Below are 8326 nucleotides of genomic sequence, written 5' to 3'. Positions count from 1 at the left end.
CTTTTGATTTAAATAATTTCGATGGTCGGGGGGCAGACACCGTCACTATAGGATTTTCACTAAGTAACTCCTGAAATGGAGGAGCAGAGAAGTGTGTTAGACTGCGACTCTGCGTAGGGTTTTGGGTGGGTAACTGCTGAAAAGGAAGGGCAGAGAAGTGTGTTAAACTGCGACTCTGCCTCCTGGTCTCAACTCTGGGTTGTCATGGATTTGGTCCACTAATAAACTTGGCCAGATTTCTAGAAATGAGAGCTGCTCCTTCCCAAGTGGGATGGATGCCGTCTCTCCGGATCAGACCAGGTCTTCCCCAGAAAGTCTGCCAATGATCAACAAAGCCCACATCGTTTGCTGGACACCACCTCGACAACCAGCGGCGGAATGACGACATGCGGCTACACATGTCATCACTGGTCAGATTTGGCAGGGGTCCAGAGAAAACTACGGTGCCCGACATTGTTTTTGCATATGTACACACCGACTCAACGTTAATCTTAGTGACCTCCGATTGGCGTAACCGGGAGTCATTACCGCCGACGTGAATAACAATCTTACTGTATTTACGTTTATCCTTATTATTATATTTAGCCAGCAGTTTCAAATAAGACTCAATGTCGCCCGCTCTGGCCCCAGGGATGCACTTAACTATGGCCGCTGGCTTCGCTAAATTCACGTTTCTCAAAATGGAGCTGCCAATGATCAGAGTTGGTTTCTCAGCGGGTGTGTCGCTGAGTGGGGAAAATCTGTTAGAAACGTGAACAGGTTGATGATGCCCCGTGGACTTTGAATGCTTTGAATGACTATTCCTCCTTCGGACAGTCACCCAGCCCCCCCCCTTTCCTGGCTGCACAGGGGATGCCGGAGGACGGCTACCAGAGGCTAACTCAGGCCGTTCCGCACCGACTACCGGGGACTGGCTAGCTACAGTAGCTAAAGACTTATCTACCAAGGTGCGGAGCCGGACTTCTAAATCACTGAGCCTCGCCTCCATGTCTATAAATAAACTACACTTATTACATGTACCATTACCGCTAAAGGAGGCAGAGGAGTAACTGAACATCTGACACACCGAGCAGGAGAAAGTAGGGAAGAGAGAAGTAGGAGAAGCCATCGCTAGCTGTTAAGCTAAAGTCGCTAACGGCTAAGCTAAATTACTGTAGCGTCAGTTACCAAAACTTTAGAACAACTATGAGATTGAACAGCAGTCACTAAAAGATGGAAAGAACTGTGAGTGCTTAGGCAAAATTACTGTAAAGAATAAGTGTTTAGCGAACAGTTGGCCGCTGTAATCAAACAAATGTAACTGTTATTTAGCGAGAGCAGCACAACACGGTACCAACACACAAGCACCGGAAACGGAAATGAGTCGACACGCTTACCGCAATACGTCAGCAGTGCCTGCAGACATCAACGATCTTGCCCCTCACACAGTCCACGTATGAGGGGCAATAGACTTCTTCCATATAGATGGTACTCTCTGCTGTGTAAGTGACAGTTGGAAAATATAATTCCTGGGCTTTTCCTGGGTCCACAACCTTTAAAACATTTAATCACACTCTGCTTATTAAAGAAAGGGTTAATAAGACACAATAAGATATCCAGCTATTAGCAACATCAGTCAGTTCATCAATATCAGAACATGACTCCTCAAACATCTGTTAGTCGGTGCAATCGAAACAACCCTGAAGAGTCAGGCAGGAATCCTCCGTCCAGACCTTCACCTGTATATTTGTCACCTTGCCTCTCTTCAGCGCGGTGCGATATACAGGGATGAGATGCACACAGTTATGATTGGACGAGCCCAAGGGCGTCTTTGACTGTAGCACAGATCCAGAGTCGGGCATGTAACGTACTGATAAAAGTCTCTCATTGTTGATGACAGTGTACAATGATTCAAATCACCAAGAATAATATTGATCAACTGGCAATCGATCGGCGGTCGGCAGTTGTTATGTGTGAACTCCACAACGACGCATCAAAACGGCTCCCCGGCACATTTCAGACACATCGCCAACGTCTGCCAGATATCTAGCATGCCAAATATCTGGAAGAGTTGGCCGACTCGACATCCACATCCAGCCAATGAGAGCAGGCACCTGGCAGAGCAGACAGCTTCTTTTTCACAGCAAAACACTTTTTACTCACCTCCAGCTCTCTCTGTAGCTCAGACGATCCCTGCTACCTGCGTGTGCTGATCCATTCTTTCACCCATATTCTTTGTCTTTTATAATTGGTATCTTTATAATAACAAACAACAGCTGTTTCATGTGTAGGATTGCTTCATTTCCCAATACCCAACCCTAACAATTACTATATATGTCAGTTTGCACACCTCTGGAGTAACTAGGGGTTAAGAGTCTTGCTCAGGGATTGTGGTGTGTCATTGGTGTGTCACTGTGGACTTGAACCCAGGTCTCTCACCCCAAAGGCATGTGTCTTATCCAATGCTCCATCAAAACCTAGAGATGTGAGACACCCACATTAAAGTAATGCTACATAGAGAGAATAGCCAAAATCAGTGTGCTACGTATAAAGAATTCATTGTTTTCACGTTACAATGTGTAACTAATTAAATAAAGTCAAAAGTCGCTACCTCCGGAAGTGTCCACACGATTGTGAGTGCATATCCTGTGACAGTGGCGCTGCCCTGATATTTTTGTTAGATAAGTTTAAATCAAAATGTATTTTTAAATAAGATACCACATTCCCTAATTTTAAGTGTGGCAGCCACGACATGTATAAAAATAAACTATGGTGTTTTTTAATTTCAAAAATACTAATAACACTCCTCCAAGGTACTATGGAATCACTTCACAAACCTTCTATCTATTTTATCTGTCCCTTCTTCAGTACACTGACTCAGTTGATTACAGTTTTTCTCGATTGCTTAACCCTTCAATCTAGCTGAACTACCAAACTTTGCCCTCCTACATAACACACAAAAACACATACACTACAACACAGTCTTGCACGCTGGTGAGATAAATTCAAAACAATACTACAAAAACTGGTAATGTTGCTTGTGGTTCTCCCCCTCAAAAACCTGTTTACATGATGAAGATAACAAAAAAACAACAAATACATTTGCACATTTTTTTATTCCTTACTTAGTGTACAGTACAGTACAACGCACCAAACAACAAATAGTTCAACAAATCTAGATCATGTGTCAAAACGGTGAATAGTAATGTAATAACTTTATTACAGACACAGGTCCATATAACACATCATACAGTACACAATACAAAGCAATACATAAATAGAAAATACATACATAAAAATTCCATATTAGCCTAGGATATACAGACTATTGCACCAATGTCAATGTCATCTTAAGTGTTTATAGTTTACAGAAATGAGTGTCCTTTGGGTTATGGTTTTGAAATTTTAGTTCAAAGGCCTGGTTATAGTGTTTAAGCAATCAAAAAAAAAACGTTTTTTAAAAGCTTTCAGTGGGTTCTGTGGCTGTGTTGATCATGCCTCCTGCACAGCATTATGATGCTATAGAAAATAATGGAGAAATGGGATGACTGATAATAGTCCTCTTGCTGATCTTGTTTTTACATCAGCAGTCTGCGTCTTCACTGTATTCTGACATTTGAAATGAATGAATTTAAGCTCATTAGCTATGCTGCCCTTGTGCTGTTGCTCTGGGGTAAAACAGATTATTGCCTGTTTAGTCTTGTGTGAGCAGTGAATGGAAGCCTTTGTTACAAAGTGAAGTGCTCTGTTTTCACTGCAGACTGTGGACAGTTAGCAAAACGAATGGGCTTTTCACTAATTCATGTTGACTGTTCTGCCCACAAATCACAGGAAAAGCTTTATTGTTTTGTTTTGTTTGCATATTAGTTACTTACAATTAGATGTGCACTGTCAATCAAACTTCAGTGTCAATCACAGTGTGTTAAGAGGCTTCTCTCGCCTTCACTCTGCTTTGCTATTTAATTCAATTTAATTCAGTGGTAGATTAGGCTGTAATCAAATAAACAAAAAAACTCAACCAGCAATTCTGTAATGTAGTCAGGAAGAATAGAAAGTGAATATGAAGTTCATGATAATAGTTGTTAATCCTGCTTCATGCTAATAGTTGTTAATCCTTCTTGGAGAACCTCTGTGTGTGTGTGGTGTCTGTTTTTTCCTGAGGAAGTTAGGGTTTAAATAGAAAAGGTTAAGGAAAGAAAAATAGCATTGTTAAATTGTTATGTTGGATTTGCTGTGTCATTTAATCCTTTGTCTTTCATAACCAAATTATTGTTTTTTCATTTGGACTGTCATTATGATTGTCTTTGGTTAATAAAAATTACAGAAAAAAGTATTGCATTTCAGTGTTGTCCAGCAGAGAACAGCTTAAACATGCCAACACTAAATACAAAGCACTTTAATTAGTTTTCATAAAGAGGTGCAAAGGAGCTTTTCCTTCTTAAAAGGAAGACGCATCATTGATATCAAAATTAAAAACAATCGCAGTTTTGGAGGCCAGGCAGTGGTTTGAACTCGGTTTGAACTTCAGCAAGTTGTCTTGACCATGTCTACATGCCTAAATGTATTGAGTTGCTGCCATGTGATTGGTTGATAAGCCATGTGTGTTAACAAGCAATTGAACAGGTGTACCTAATAAAGTGGCTGGTGAGTGTATTTAGATATGAGAGTATGCATTAGGTCACCTGTGTATACATCTATTTTCAAGAAAAACATAACAGCTGTGGATGCCTAAAATGGTAAATAGCTACATTTATATTGCATTTTTCCCAAAGTGCTTTACACCCCGCAAGACTTAATCTTGTGATGCAACCATTATATAAAAGAGCAAAGCTATATGCTACATTATCACTCTTGGGGCCACTTAATCCCATCAAAAACCACTGAGAGATTACAAAATCAGTCCTGTTATTCATCGCTGTGACAGAATTTCACTGGAAAGAGACACACTCCGAATTGCAACCTAATTCCAATCTGTGAGAGGGAGCAATGCTTCACAAGGCATCTAGTCTGATCGAAATCCATAAGAAGGCGGCACCTATGACAGTCAGCCTTCCACATTAAACCACTTTCCTGTGGGTGCACAGTTGGCTCAGCTGGTGGAGCGCTCCCCTTGTACAGGGCTTGGTCCTTGTCACAATGGCACGGGATCGGATCTAGCCCGTGGCCCGTTGCTGCGTGTTGTCCCCTTTCTCTCACGCCCCCGTTTCCTGTCTCTCTCCACCTGTCCTATCAGAACTAGCGGCAAAAATCCACAAAAAACTATCTTTTAAGAAAACCCAACATCCTGTGGCCCTTTGTGGCATGTCAACATCATTTCTCAGCTGTAAAGACAAATCATAATCATAAACTATGTTGTAGAATTAGCATTGTTCCTTTCATTCAGGTGCCTCTGCTTTTTTTTCGCCTATGGTTTTGGATCCAAAATGCTTCCATACATTACTTCTCAGAATGCATCATGATGGTGTCATTATCTGTTCATCATTGCTCACTAGTTTCCTCCATTTTGCAATTTATCATTTAGCAAAGAGAAGAACAATAATCTAATTTCATGATAGGACAATGTGTCCTCTTACATTTAATCTTTTATTTATGATCTTTTACTATTATTATTAACTATTATTGTTATGGCTTATAGATATGTATTGTGTTTTTTATTTTAAACCTTTCCTTCTTCTATACTCCGTATGTTAGTCTGTCCACATTTACTAGGGTTTAGGTCAGAGCTGTGAGATTATTTTGGTGTTTTGCCCCTCTTGTTGTTCCTCTCCTCTCCTGGAATGTTCATTCAAGGCTGAGAGAGGATCTCTGTTCCCCAAAACATAGAAACCTAGACTGTGTAAATGATTATGCATCCCTTTGCTTGGGGCCAGATGTTAGTGAACCTCTGGTCCAGCTAATTTGCGTTGTAGTACTTCTCTGTTTATTCTCTTTCGTTAACAAAAAGACAACGGTTTGTTTTAACTCAATTATTTGCTCAATCCCTCACCAATAATATAATTTCCACAACAGACAACAGGGCCTGGAATGGGTCAGACAAAAGACCTCAAACATACCTATGGCATTTCTGTACTGTTCTATAAGTTCTTGTTAATTATCGGCAGACTCTGATAAATCTGCAATAAGTTACATTGACATGTTTATTGACCTGGCTAATTAATCTCCTTTTGTGCATCCTTATCAATATTGTATCTGGCAGTGAGGTTTGTGAAAAACATGGATAAAAAATAGCATGTGGTAATTTAATGTAATTCCATTCGTTTGAAGAGACAGTGAATCCACTGTTACTTTATTAAATCAAATGGTTATGGGGATAACTCCATCCAGGTACGCTTGTGTGTATGTAACCACAAGAAGACTGCCGCAATATGTGCCAGTGAGCAGCAGCTGTGTTCTTTTCTTCTCATGAATAATTGAGTGTCTGATGTAAATGGAGACATCTGGCTGCTGTAACTGTAGACCTTTATTAAGTCAGTCCACTTTGTTTCCTGCATGTGTGTAACTGCTTCCACAATATTCATCAATCCTTAAACTGGGGGCAAGAGTTAGACCTAAAAACCTTAACCAAAAATAGAATTTTCTTGACTTGAAGACCGAAAATCATTTTTTGCGTCTCCTTGTACCCGTTGACCCTAAGTGCACCCTTGACCTGCTGCACCTCCCCCTCGATCCTCCTCCTCACTAATACTATGTTGTGTTCCGTGCACAAAGCCCCTCACTACTGATCTGTAAGGGTTTGTTTTGTTCAAATTCAGATACTGGGCTGTTTTGGTGGGTTTCCTGTACACTATGTTTTTTATGTTCTCTCATAGTCATTGTTTCATTTCTGATGCAGTGTGTTGGAGAACGGGCCCAAAACAGCAAACAATGTTTTGTTGCCCAAATACTTACGAACAGCAAAATACTATATTACTATTACTATATAGCATTGTTTCACTGTCTTTCCAATTCCCCATTTCAGTCAGCGTCCTGATGAGATGATAGTGGTTGCTTTTGAAATTGATGTCAATTTAGTCTTTCAGGGCCGAAGTGTGACTGACTTTGGTCACTCTGTCATAGTCATTTTTACAACTTACTGCTGTTCCTGAGGTCTAGGTAAAAACATATCAGCTGCCCTCAAATTTTAATTTCATGTCAGCTTCTGAGCATAGCAGTTCTAATCCTGAAGAGATTTTTACTGAATATGAAATATCTACAGAGCTTTAGTGTACAATGAGGTATCATTGTACACCCCAGAGACCCACCACTATCCCCTCCCTCCCTTTCTTTAATCGAAGTAGGCTCCAGAATAGAGATCAGGTTCCTCCTCCTTCTGCTCCTCCTCCTCCCTGCTGAGATGCAGACAGTAGGCAACAATTTGGGGATGACCTCAGAGAGCAGGCAGAGGGAGAAGGTGCGGTGACGGTGATGAGTGAAGCAGTGGTAGATTGAGGTGAGACAGAAGGAGTGGAAAGCAAGAAGAGATGCTGTAACTAACTAACTCTACGTTCACTGCCAGACACTTCTGTAGGTAAGTATAAGCATGGATATAATAATCACATATTCAGGTTTTTAATAAATGGTAATAAATGGTTTATTAAACTACAATCTAAACACACAACAACAACTAATTACACGCATAACTACTAGGCACAAAAATGAATGAATAAATATAATGTTCCAACACACAATTTAATTTATTACAAGCTATGACTGATATAAGTGATTATATTTAATAGTTTGTCAGAGTTGGTTCCCACCCTTCGCTATTCATGCTCTGGGAGCCCTTGCAGGCCTGTCGTAAATCAATAGATTGTCATTCAACTTTTCCATTAGTGGCCTCTTGAGTCCTGCAAAGGAGGATTGGGGAAAGGTTTATCACTTCTCTGGACAGATTAAAAATTCTTTATCATCACATTGTCAACATCTTTATCACACTACACAAGTGTGTCAGATACACAAAGTAAACATCAGACAGTTTGAGGTGTAAATGCATGTGAATGAAGTGGAAGTCACGTTCAACTTCGATGATGCCTCGCAGGACGAGGAATATAATTATGATAAATTTGTCATTTAGGTGATGCTTTTATCCAAAGCGACTTACAATTGCTATGTTTGTCAGAGGTCACACACTTCGGGTTAAGTGTCTTGCTCAGAGGCACATTGGTGGATATCGCCGTTGGAATTGAATCCAGGTCTCCCACACTATAGGCATGTGTCTTATCCACTGCGCGGTCGCCTCAACCAATAGAATGTCTTGGAAAAAAAATAGATGAGCTATGTTCCTGTGTGGGTGTGTATGTGTGTGTTCATTCAAACAGTGTGTGTGTGTGCAGATGTGATGTGTATGTGAACTCTAGAGCCCTGCTGG

Source organism: Micropterus dolomieu, linkage group LG01, assembly GCF_021292245.1.
Source record: "Micropterus dolomieu isolate WLL.071019.BEF.003 ecotype Adirondacks linkage group LG01, ASM2129224v1, whole genome shotgun sequence".
Lineage (NCBI taxonomy): Eukaryota > Metazoa > Chordata > Actinopteri > Centrarchiformes > Centrarchidae > Micropterus > Micropterus dolomieu.
The sequence above is the reverse complement of the archived record's forward strand: the minus strand, read 5'-3'. Positions refer to the sequence as shown.